Below are 13,526 nucleotides of genomic sequence, written 5' to 3'. Positions count from 1 at the left end.
CATTGCAGGGGTTACTGGTGGCTCATCCAGGCTATCAGACACATAAGTTAGCGGACGACTATTCACCACTGCTTCAACCTCATACAAGAGGGTCTCAAGCTCCTGGACCTTCAGAAACGCTGTTCCCATTACCTTTTTCAAGGCACTCTTCACTGTACCAACCATTCGCTCATAGAAGCCTCCATGCCATGGTGCAGCTGGAGGATTGAACATCCATGGCACACCCAGTTTGTCAGATGCCGCCTTGAACGTTGTAGCGTTGTCAGACCTGATTCGAGACGGCAAACTACGTCTCGCGACAAACTTCCGAAATGCCATCAAGAATGACTCGGTACTTAAACTATCGACCACCTCCAAGTGAACTGCTCTGGTGGTGGCACACACAAACAATGCTATCCATACCTTCGGAGATGACTCACCACGGCGCACGTACAACGGACCAGCATAGTCGATGCCGGTAGTTGCGAACGGCCTCTCGTGAACAACTCGGTCTTCCGGCAGCGGCGGGCAGACTTCTGAGGCAGCCTTAGCCTTGTAGCGGCGGCATGTAACACATCGCTGAGTAATGTTGCGTAGCGCCCGTCGACCACCGATAATCCAGAATTTCTGACGGATGAACGACAAGACTCCTTCCACACCTTGGTGCATCCTTTCAACATGCATTTTCTCCAACAGCAACTCGGTCAGATGATGTTTGCCTAACAGGACTGGGTGCTTGGCTCCATACGCCAACTCGCTGTGCTGAAGTCGTCCCCCGGCTCTGAGCACTCCATGCTCATCCAGAAACGGTGCAAGCTGATACACCTTCGACCCAGGCTTCACTGGTTGACCTTGCTTGATCAGCTCAAGATCCTCAGCGAAACATGCGGCTTGAACGATGCGGTACAATACGTTGTCTGCTGCAAAATAGAATTCAGCACGAGGCTCAGTGTGCTTCCACTGCAACATCCGAGTCACCATGCCCTGTGCCCTCGACCATTTACTGAATCGGAGCCACCATTCCTTATCAGATTCTCGACTACAGGTGGTGGCTGACACTCGTACTTCTACACTGGACTCATCTGTAGCTGCGGTTGAGGATGCGGTGGGCCAGTCATTGGGCTCCGTGATCCAGGTTGGTCCGCCCCTCCAGAACGGACTACGGATCTGCTGTGCACTACTCCCACGCGACGGTAAATCTGCTGGGTTGTGAAGGCCTGGGCAATGGTTCCACACAATGCCGACCTTCTTCGATATCTCTTGGACTTGACTGACGCGGTTAGCCACAAATGTTTTCCATTTGTACGATGGATTACTGATCCAATGAACGGTAGTGAGACTGTCAGTCCAGCCATAGACTTGCGTGACGGTCACACGCAGCTCCTTCACCACAAACTCAGCGTAGCGAGCCGCTAGACATACTGCTTGTAACTCAAGGCGGGCTAACGTGGGTGGAGACACGGGTACCACTTTGGCCTTGGCAAATACCAAGTGCGACTGTCCATTGACGACTGCATACAAACAACATCCAAACGCTTTCTCACTGGCGTCGCCGAAGGCATGAAGCGCAATAGGCGTGTCAAGATTGCAGCAAATCCAACGTGGTATGTCAATGCTCACCACTTCGGCCAACTCTCCCCACCATTGCGCGCATGCGGCTGCGATGCCATCAGGCAACTTATCATCCCAGTCGCCTCCGACTTTCCAGGCTTGCTGTAGCAGTATCTTTCCGGGCACAACTGCCGGTGCTGCTAGACCTAGCGGATCAAACACTGACGCAACACACTTGAGGAGGGATCGCCGGGTCCAAACAGACGGCCTATCGGACTCGCTTAGCGCTGCTATGCTGAGCAAGTCATCACTGGTTTTCCATTTCAGACCGAGAACTTTATCTCCGGCCTCTGGATCGCACGGGATTTCGTTGCCTCGCCACTTGCGTAACTCCATGCCAGCATCCGTAAGCACACGCACGCTGAACTCTTGCATCTCCTTAGCTTCCGAGGCATTTGAGACACTAGAGACCAAATCGTCAACGTAGAAACTCGTGAGCAAGAGATCAATACGATCTCGCTCTTTGGGTGCAGACAACGCCCGTAGCTCCTTCAAGTGATGCTGAATCACCGCAGTAAGCATGTATGGCGAGCAGTTTACGCCAAATGGCAGTTTCGTTAGCCTCCAGGTTAACAGTTCATTGCTGTCGCTTCGACCGGGCCACAAGAAACGCAGGTACGGACGGTCTTCGGGATTAACCGCGACCATGAAGAAAGCCTTGCGGATGTCCGCTTGCAGCGCGCTCTTATATTCACGGAACCGTAATAGCATACCTGCGAGACTCGGCAATAGCGACGGTCCAGGGTCAACCATGTCGTTCAACGACTTGCCATCTGGCGCCGTCGCCGAGGCATTGAACACCACTCTTAACTTCGTGGTTGCAGCGTGCTCGCGGAACACACCATGATGCGGTACATAGTACCCGGCATCGCTCTCACATGGCTCCAGCTCAATTGCTCCAAGCTCGCGGTACTCCCTGATCAGCACATCATCATAGAGCGCACGCTTCCCATTCCTCTTCAGCTTTTCAAGAAGCCGCGTTGCGATGACTCTAGCTTGAGCAAAGTTATCCGTTGGCCGACGCTCATTTCGCCACAAGAGACCCACTTGGTACCCGCTGCCCTGGCGACATAGCGGGAAAGATGGCAGGTGCTGATGTTGTTCTGGAGGTTCATCCAACTGCCATAGTTTGTCGATGTGGGCTGTGACACATGACACGGTCACCGGCTGACTGTTTCGACTTGGTGCAGACGCTGGACCAGATAATACATTACCTATCTCTGTGTTCCACACCGTCTCACCATTAACTTCCTTCTTGCTGTGCAGTACCGCGTTGATATAGTCTGCACCAATCAGCATATGTATTTCGTCTGATGTCCCTTGTTGAGGCTTGTCACTCAGCTCTACTCCCCAACTGTGCCACTGCGCAATGGTCTGCGGACTTGCGCACTTCAGGTCCAGCTCAAGCGTTGGTTTCACGAACGCGCGTACCCGAATGCTAGCGGAGCTACCCTGGATCGTGATGGCGTACTTATCCATGCGCTGTTGGGTTGGTTCCGCGCCGAACGGCTTCACCTCTACATTTTCAACCCCAACGTGTTCTGCATCGATTGCTGACACCAACGCTGCAGTCACGAATGACGCCTCAGCACCCGAGTCCAGGAACACGCGAACCTTCGCGTTTCGAGTTCTTCCCTCAACTCGTGCCACTCCGGTCATCAGCCGCACACTTGGCGAGTGTAGACAGCACGACCCAACATTCTTCTCCGTAACTATCTCAGTCGGTTTCTCCCGGCTGTAACCTGCTCTATCCAACACATCATGTATTAGCAGGTGGTGTTTCCTCTGGCATTTCGTGCATCTCGAGCCTGACCGACATTCTCTGGCCATATGGCCATACTTAAGGCAGTTCCAGCAGAGTCTCTCTCGCTGCAGAAAACCCTTTCTCCCTTCCTGTGGCAGCGACTTTAGCTGCTTCTCTGCATCTGCGACCGATATCGCCATGCACTGTGCCGACGCCGTGGGCCTTGGCACGGATCGTTCTACTGGCTTCCTGGCAGTATCACCCTGTCGTCCGTGCGCGACCTGGTAAGACGCGCCGTGCTCCTGTACCTGGCGCAGTGACATCCCGTAGCACTGCCGTTCGACCAGGTACGTCTTCATCTCAGGTCCGCATTGCTCCAAGATTACCTGCTTTGCCATTGCTTGCAGCACCGGGGACATTTTTCCTATATCGGCGCTATACTTGGTGTCCACCTCGCCATCTTCTGTCATAGCGAGTGTGGCCCACACCTCTACCTCTCGGCAAACACGGACAACGTATTGATGAAACGACTCATCTGACCGCTGCTTGCCTGTCAGCAATGTCTTCCACGCTTTATCCGGAGTCTTTCCGAGCGAGGCAAGCAACTCTCGTTTTGCTTCCTCGTAATTATTGCATCCAATACATATCCTCTCCGCTTTGCTACCCGCTAGCGCAATGCGCAGTCGCAGCAGCCATTCGCTTTCTTCGAACTCGTTCTTGGAACAGATGTCCTCGAACAGGTCAAGATAACGCTCCAATGGCTGCGTTCCATCATATGAGGGGATTTTCATCACCGGTTGACGCCCACCGCTGTGACTGGGAGATTCCTCTGTACCTCCCATCGTGGCTTTACCCTCACCCTCCTGCGCATTGGCGATGCGCTCGTTAATCTCCTTTAGTGTTTTGGCAAACTCGGTGCGGAGCGCCTCCTCTCGCCGTCTGGCACTGCGCTCCTCACGCTCCGCGTACTGTTGGAGCCTCTGCTCCACATGTACCTTCAACAACTCGCCTTCTAATCCTAACCGCTCTCCATTGTCGATAAAGCTGGCTTCCAAATTGTTCCATAGTTCCTCTGCCATGCTCGCTCCTATCCTGGCGTGGTCGCCAAATGTTATGAACCCTGCAAGATTCTCTAAATTGTCAGGATCGTACGACCACACGGCACGAGGACAACTCTTTTCCTTTACACAGTATATTTCACTTCATCTGATAATTAAAAAATGAACACTAATAACACCAGCTATTTATAGCATGCAAAAACAGCGTACATGCAAAACATAAGCAGATAAAACTGGACATAACAGCGTATACAGCAAAACGCACACAACGCATATAGCGTATGCCATGCAGCAACATCAGCGGTACGGCGGAGTCGAAATACAACCTTTCAACGAATACAATGCCATAAGCGCGAAGGCCTTTCCCAATTGAGAACTGGTGGTTTACAACAGTGGCTGTCATACAAACCCCACTGACATGCTACAGTACCAGGGTAACTTCTTTCAAAGGCAAAGACGTTTTAAAGGGGAAGTTAAGGCAAAAATAAAAAATTTCACCAGTTGTAGTCTTCGGGGTGCTGAGTCGAATGGTCGTGGTCCGAGGAAGCTGAGACGCTCCCTTCCTACTTGAATCCCAATCGAACTCGCGCACTTCCACCGAAACTGGGTGACTGCGCCCTACTAGATGGGGATTTGTATGCAAAATGTCACTAAAAGCGCCATTTCGTTCTTATAAAAGCACGGATGACCGCGATTGGCCCATATGTTGTAGACTTTTGGACGCTGAGTCGACTGGTTTTGGTCCGAAAAGGCTGCGATACAGCGTTCCTCCTTTATTCCCAATCGAACATGCTTGAACAAGCGGTCACGTGCTCCTGGGTGCCCAAATCACCTGGTCACCACGCCAGCAGGCGACAACTTTCACACCAAGGTTCAACTCGAGTTCAACTCGAGTGACAGGACTGCACCCAAAAAAGGTCAAACAAGCTAGTAAGTTGTACCCTGCAGGCACGGTGACCAGGTGACTGGCGTACGCAGGAGCACGTGACCGCTTGTTCAAGCATGTTCGATTGGGAATAAAGGAGGAACGCTGCATCGCAGCCTTTTCGGACCTAGACCAGTCGACGCAGCGTCCAAAAGACTACAACATATGAGCCAATCGCGGTCATCCGTGCTTTTATAAGAACGAAATGGCGCTTTTAGTGACATTTTGCATACAAATCCCCATGTTATGAACCCTCTAAGATTCTCTAAATTGTCAGGATCGTACGACCACACGGCACGAGGACAACTGTTTTCCTTTACACAGTATATTTCACTTCATCTGATAATTAACAATGAACACTAATAACACCAGCTATTTATAGCATGCAAAAACAGCGTACATGCAAAACATAAGCATATAAAACTGGACATAACAGCGTATACAGCAAAAACACACACAGCGCATATAGCGTATGCCATGCAGCAACATCAGCGGTACGGCGGAGTCGAAAGACAACATTGCGACGAATACAACGCCATAAGCGCGAAGGCCTTTCCCAATTGAGAACTGGTGGTTTGCAACATTCTCCCCACCAAAGGGCTTCTCACCGCCGTACAACAATGCACACAAGTCAAAAACGATCCGGGGCTCTCACTACGCGCCCAGAACGCGTCATCTCCTGCTGCCGTGGTGGTGGTAACGGTGCTGACGGTTCATACGCTGGCTGCTGAGGGACGATAACAGGTTGAGCGGTATCTGCAAGCCCAGGAGCCACGTCCTGTGACGATACTTCTAACGGCACTAACCTTTGGATCGGCCTCAACAGGGTACTGGTACTCAACTTAACCTTGGCAACACGACGCTTACCATCTCGACCAGGGAATAACTCGATGATCCGTCCCAAACGCCAGAACTGTTTGCGCTTGGTATCATCGAGAACAAAGACAACATCACCCACAGCTAAAGGGCGCGACATGGTCTGTTGGTGTTTGTTCAGCTGACTTAGGTACTCCACCTCCCAACGATTCTTGACATGCTCCAGTGTCCGACTGAGGTAACGCAATCTCGATGACATCTGCGCAGCGTCCAGGGCACCTGCTGGCTTCTCTGACGACATCCAGATGTCACCCATCATCATTGCAGGGGTTACTGGTGGCTCATCCAGGCTATCAGACACATAAGTTAGCGGACGACTATTCACCACTGCTTCAACCTCATACAAGAGGGTCTCAAGCTCCTGGACCTTCAGAAACGCTGTTCCCATTACCTTTTTCAAGGCACTCTTCACTGTACCAACCATTCTCTCATAGAAGCCTCCATGCCATGGTGCAGCTGGAGGATTGAACATCCATGGCACACTCAGTTTGTCAGATGCCGCCTTGAACGTTGTAGCGTTGTCAGACCTGATCCGAGACGGCAAACTACGTCTCGCGACAAACTTCCGAAATGCTATCAAGAATGACTCAGTACTTAAACTATCGACCACCTCCAAGTGAACTGCTCTGGTGGTGGCACACACAAACAATGCTATCCATACCTTCGGAGATGACTCACCACGGCGCACGTACAACGGACCAGCATAGTCGATGCCGGTAGTTGCGAACGGCCTCTCGTGAACAACTCGGTCTTCCGGCAGCGGCGGGCAGACTTCTGAGGCAGCCTTAGCCTTGTAGCGGCGGCATGTAACACATCGCTGAGTCATGTTGCGTAGCGCCCGTCGACCACCGATAATCCAGAATTTCTGACGGATGAACGACAAGACTCCTTCTACACCTTGGTGCATCCTTTCAACATGCATTTTCTCCAACAGCAACTCGGTCAGATGATGTTTGCCTAACAGGACTGGGTGCTTGGCTCCATACGCCAACTCGCTGTGCTGAAGTCGTCCCCCGGCTCTGAGCACTCCATGCTCATCCAGAATAGGCCTTGACGGATTATGCTAGCATAATTTTTCGCATAATTCCTACCAAAATCGAATAATCGCATAATTCGAGGCAAATTGCATACAAATTGCATAAATAATGGAATAATCCGCCTGTTTGCATCAAATTCCATAGAGTTGTACATGTTCTACAAGTACAAGTACAAGTAGATGCACTAGGAAGTCATACATGTAGGTTTACGACTCCCTTGATAACATGTCCAGTCCACTACAATCAGTGCCGGTCGTAGCTACAATTGTAGGTCGGACGGTGCATAGACCCCGTTGAACTTTTGATACTACAGTACAACGCCCTATACAAAAATCCCTGTTATTTTGCACAGAACCATCATTATACATGTACATTAGCAGCATATGTGAGCATAATGCGGCATAATATGATAACTTTTAGCATAAAAATAGCATAATTCTGCAATTTTTTCAGCAATGCGAAAAGCATAATTTCACGAAAATATTAGCATAATCCGTCAAGGCCTAATCCAGAAACGGTGCAAGCTGATACACCTTCGACCCAGGCTTCACTGGTTGACCTTGCTTGATCAGCTCAAGATCCTCAGCGAAACATGCGGCTTGAACGATGCGGCACAATACGTTGTCTGCTGCAAAATAGAGTTCAGCACGAGGCTCAATGTGCTTCCACTGCAACATCCGAGTCACCATGCCCTGTGCCCTCGACCATTTACTGAATCGGAGCCACCATTCCTTATCAGATTCTCGACTACAGGTGGTGGCTGACACTCGTACTTCTACACTGGACTCATCTGTAGCTGCAGTTGAGGATGCGGTGGGCCAGTCATTGGGCTCCGTGATCCAGGTTGGTCCGCCCCTCCAGAACGGACTACGGATCTGCTGTGCACTACTCCCACGCGACGGTAAATCTGCTGGGTTGTGAAGGCCTGGACAATGGTTCCACACAATGCCGACCTTCTTCGATATCTCTTGGACTTGACTGACGCGGTTAGCCACAAATGTTTTCCATTTGTACGATGGATTACTGATCCAATGAACGGTAGTGAGACTGTCAGTCCAGCCATAGACTTGCGTGACGGTCACACGCAGCTCCTTCACCACAAACTCAGCGTAGCGAGCCGCTAGACATACTGCTTGTAACTCAAGGCGGGCTAACGTGGGTGGAGACACGGGTACCACTTTGGCCTTGGCAAATACCAAGTGCGACTGTCCATTGACGACTGCATACAAACAACATCCAAACGCTTTCTCACTGGCATCGGCGAAGGCATGAAGCGCAATCGGCGTGTCAAGATTGCAGCAAATCCAACGTGGTATGTCAATGCTCACCACTTCGGCCAACTCTCCCCACCATTGCGCGCATGCGGCTGCGATGCCATCAGGCAACTTATCATCCCAGTCGCCTCCGACTTTCCAGGCTTGCTGTAGCAGTATCTTTCCGGGCACAACTGCCGGTGCTGCTAGACCTAGCGGATCAAACACTGACGAAACACACTTGAGGAGGGATCGCCGGGTCCAAACAGACGGCCTATCGGACTCGCCTAGCGCTGCTATGCTGAGCAAGTCATCACTGGTTTTCCATTTCAGACCGAGAACTTTATCTCCGGCCTCTGGATCGCACGGGATTTCGTTGCCTCGCCACTTGCGTAACTCCATGCCAGCATCCGTAAGCACACGCACGCTGAACTCTTGCATCTCCTTAGCTTCCGAGGCATTTGAGACACTAGAGACCAAATCGTCAACGTAGAAACTCGTGAGCAAGAGATCAATACGATCTCGCTCTTTGGGTGCAGACAACGCCCGTAGCTCCTTCAAGTGATGCTGAATCACCGCAGTAAGCATGTATGGCGAGCAGTTTACGCCAAATGGCAGTTTCGTTAGCCTCCAGGTTAACAGTTCATCGCTGTCGCTTCGACCGGGCCACAAGAAACGCAGGTACGGACGGTCTTCGGGATTAACCGCGACCATGAAGAAAGCCTTGCGGATGTCCGCTTGCAGCGCGCTCTTATATTCACGGAACCGTAATAGCATACCTGCGAGACTCGGCAATAGCGACGGTCCAGGGTCAACCATGTCGTTCAACGACTTGCCATCTGGCGCCGTCGCCGAGGCATTGAACACCACTCTTAACTTCGTGGTTGCAGCGTGCTCGCGGAACACACCATGATGCGGTACATAGTACCCGGCATCGCTCTCACATGGCTCCAGCTCAATTGCTCCAAGCTCGCGGTACTCCCTGATCAGCACATCATCATAGAGCGCACGCTTCCCATTCCTCTTCAGCTTTTCAAGAAGCCGCGTTGCGATGACTCTAGCTTGAGCAAAGTTATCCGTTGGCCGACGCTCATTTCGCCACAAGAGACCCACTTGGTACCCGCTGCCCTGGCGACATAGCGGGAAAGATGGCAGGTGCTGATGTTGTTCTGGAGGTTCATCCAACTGCCATAGTTTGTCGATGTGGGCTGTGACACATGACACGGTCACCGGCTGACTGTTTCGACTTGGTGCAGACGCTGGACCAGATAATACATTACCTATCTCTGTGTTCCACACCGTCTCACCATTAACTTCCTTCTTGCTGTGCAGTACCGCGTTGATATAGTCTGCACCAATCAGCATATGTATTTCGTCTGATGTCCCTTGTTGAGGCTTGTCACTCAGCTCTACTCCCCAACTGTGCCACTGCGCAATGGTCTGCGGACTTGCGCACTTCAGGTCCAGCTCAAGCGTTGGTTTCTCGAACGCGCGTACCCGAATGCTAGCGGAGCTACCCTGGATCGTGATGGCGTACTTATCCATGCGCTGTTGGGTTGGTTCCGCGCCGAACGGCTTCACCTCTACATTTTCAACCCCAACGTGTTCTGCATCGATTGCTGACACCAACGCTGCAGTCACGAATGACGCCTCAGCACCCGAGTCCAGGAACACGCGAACCTTCGCGTTTCGAGTTCTTCCCTCAACTCGTGCCACTCCGGTCATCAGCCGCACACTTGGCGAGTGTAGACAGCACGACCCAACATTCTTCTCCGTAACTATCTCAGTCGGTTTCTCCCGGCTGTAACCTGCTCTATCCAACACATCATGTATTAGCAGGTGGTGTTTCCTCTGGCATTTCGTGCATCTCGAGCCTGACCGACATTCTCTGGCCATATGGCCATACTTAAGGCAGTTCCAGCAGAGTCTCTCTCGCTGCAGAAAACCCTTTCTCCCTTCCTGTGGCAGCGACTTTAGCTGCTTCTCTGCATCTGCGACCGATATCGCCATGCACTGTGCCGACGCCGTGGGCCTTGGCACGGATCGTTCTACTGGCTTCCTGGCAGTATCACCCTGTCGTCCGTGCGCGACCTGGTAAGACGCGCCGTGCTCCTGTACCTGGCGCAGTGACATCCCGTAGCACTGCCGTTCGACCAGGTACGTCTTCATCTCAGGTCCGCATTGCTCCAAGATTACCTGCTTTGCCATTGCTTGCAGCACCGGGGACATTTTTCCTATATCGGCGCTATACTTGGTGTCCACCTCGCCATCTTCTGTCATAGCGAGTGTGGCCCACACCTCTACCTCTCGGCAAACACGGACAACGTATTGATGAAACGACTCATCTGACCGCTGCTTGCCTGTCAGCAATGTCTTCCACGCTTTATCCGGAGTCTTTCCGAGCGAGGCAAGCAACTCTCGCTTTGCTTCCTCGTAATTGTTGCATCCAATACATATCCTCTCCGCTTTGCTACCCGCTAGCGCAATGCGCAGTCGCAGCAGCCATTCGCTTTCTTCGAACTCGTTCTTGGAACAGATGTCCTCGAACAGGTCAAGATAACGCTCCAATGGCTGCGTTCCATCATATGAGGGGATTTTCATCACCGGTTGACGCCCACCGCTGTGACTGGGAGATTCCTCTGTACCTCCCATCGTGGCTTTACCCTCACCCTCCTGCGCATTGGCGATGCGCTCGTTAATCTCCTTTAGTGTTTTGGCAAACTCGGTGCGGAGCGCCTCCTCTCGCCGTCTGGCACTGCGCTCCTCACGCTCCGCGTACTGTTGGAGCCTCTGCTCCACATGTACCTTCAACAACTCGCCTTCTAATCCTAACCGCTCTCCATTGTCGATAAAGCTGGCTTCCAAATTGTTCCATAGTTCCTCTGCCATGCTCGCTCCTATCCTGGCGTGGTCGCCAAATGTTATGAACCCTCTAAGATTCTCTAAATTGTCAGGATCGTACGACCACACGGCACGAGGACAACTGGTTTCCTTTACACAGTATATTTCACTTCATCTGATAATTAACAATGAACACTAATAACACCAGCTCTTTATAGCATGCAAAAACAGCGTACATGCAAAACATAAGCATATAAAACTGGACATAACAGCGTATACAGCAAAAACACACACAGCGCATATAGCGTATGCCATGCAGCAACATCAGCGGTACGGCGGAGTCGAAAGACAACATTGCGACGAATACAACGCCATAAGCGCGAAGGCCTTTCCCAATTGAGAACTGGTGGTTTGCAACACCCCATCTAGTAGGGCGCAGTCACCCAGTTTCGGTGGAAGTGCGCGAGTTCGATTGGGATTCAAGTAGGAAGGGAGCGTCTCAGGTTCCTCGGACCACGAGTCCACGACCATTCGACTCAGCACCCCGAAGACTACAACTGGTGAAATTTTTATTTTTGCCTTAACTTCCCCTTTAATAGTTACCTGCCAATACTTCATGCACTGTATGTGCATCATGCCTTCAGAGGGGGGGGGGGGCATTAATTGCCTTTATTTATTTATTTATTACAACATCTCAAGACTCAGTGGAAACACCGGCCAATGTTAAAGGGGAAGTTAAGGCAAAAATTAAAATTTCACCAGTTGTAGTCTTCGGGGTGCTGAGTCGAATGGTCGTGGTCCGAGGAAGCTGAAACGCTCCCTTCCTACTTGAATCCCAATCGAACTCGCGCACTTCCACCGAAACTGGGTGACTGCGCCCTACGAGATGGGGATTTGTATGCAAAATGTCACTAAAAGCGCCATTTCGTTCTTATAAAAGCACGGATGACCGCGATTGGCCCATATGTTGTAGTCTTTTGGACGCTGAGTCGACTGGTTTTGGTCCGAAAAGGCTGCGATGCAGCGTTCCTCCCTTATTCCCAATCGAACATGGTTGAACAAGCGGTCACGTGCTCCTGCGTACACCAGTCACCTGGTCACCGTGCCTGCAGGGTACAACTTACAGCCTGTTTTGACCTTTTTTGGGTGCAGTCCTGTCACTCGAGTTGAACCTTGGTGTGAAAGTTGTCGCCTGCTGGCGTGGTGACCAGGTGATTTTGGCACCCAGGAGCACGTGACCGCTTCTTCAACCATGTTCGATTGGGAATAAGGGAGGAACGCTGCATCGCAGCCTTTTCGGACCAAAACCAGTCGATTCAGCGTCCAAAAGACTACAACATATGGGCCAATCGCGGTCATCCGTGCTTTTATAAGAACGAAATGGCGCTTTTAGTGACATTTTGCATACAAATCCCCATCTCGTAGGGCGCAGTCACCCAGTTTCGGTGGAAGTGCGCGAGTTCGATTGGGATTCAAGTAGGAAGGGAGCGTCTCAGCTTTCTCGGACCAAGACCATTCGACTCAGCACCCCGAAGACTACAACTGGTGAAATTTTAATTTTTGCCTTAACTTCCCCTTTAAGAGAGTGGGTGATTGCCAATAAAATCATATTTCACGGTTCGCGTGAGACTCGGCCAAAGGCCCAGTTTTCCGCATCCGCAGGAACGCCACCACCCTCTTGGATCAAGGCGCAGATGCAGCTCCTAAGCGGTGGGAGGTGAGTAGATCAGACCCACCACAAAGTGGTCAAAGACCGAAATCCCATTTACTGCATCCATGTTTCCCTCGTGCCAGGCCACGAGTTCCCAATTAACTGTGGGTCGCAGCACGGCTGGAAAAAATCCTTCCGCTTCTTTTTTAGGACTTGAACCTGGTACCCTCTGTTTCTCAATCATGGTCTTAGACCATCCCACCATGCCTGCCTGCCAACCACGGCGATAAATAAAAGTAAGGGGAGGGAAAAGAAAGAGTAGCAAAATGAACAGCAACAACAACTCCGTAAAGAAAGATAATGTCAAATAAAAACAGTGAAAAACATAGAGACGCAAAGGACATGTGAATAATGCCTTCGGGGGGGGGGGGGGGGGGGGGGGTACATGTAGATGTAAACAGTCTTGGTGCTATGTAAATCTACTAGCAAGTACTGAGTATTTAGGGCTGACCAAAGCTAGCTCATCCACCACGCTCATTCACTTTCCTGGT

The sequence above is a fragment of the Sycon ciliatum genome, chromosome 4, assembly GCF_964019385.1.
Source record: "Sycon ciliatum chromosome 4, ocSycCili1.1, whole genome shotgun sequence".
Classification (NCBI taxonomy): domain Eukaryota; kingdom Metazoa; phylum Porifera; class Calcarea; order Leucosolenida; family Sycettidae; genus Sycon; species Sycon ciliatum.
The sequence above is the reverse complement of the archived record's forward strand: the minus strand, read 5'-3'. Positions refer to the sequence as shown.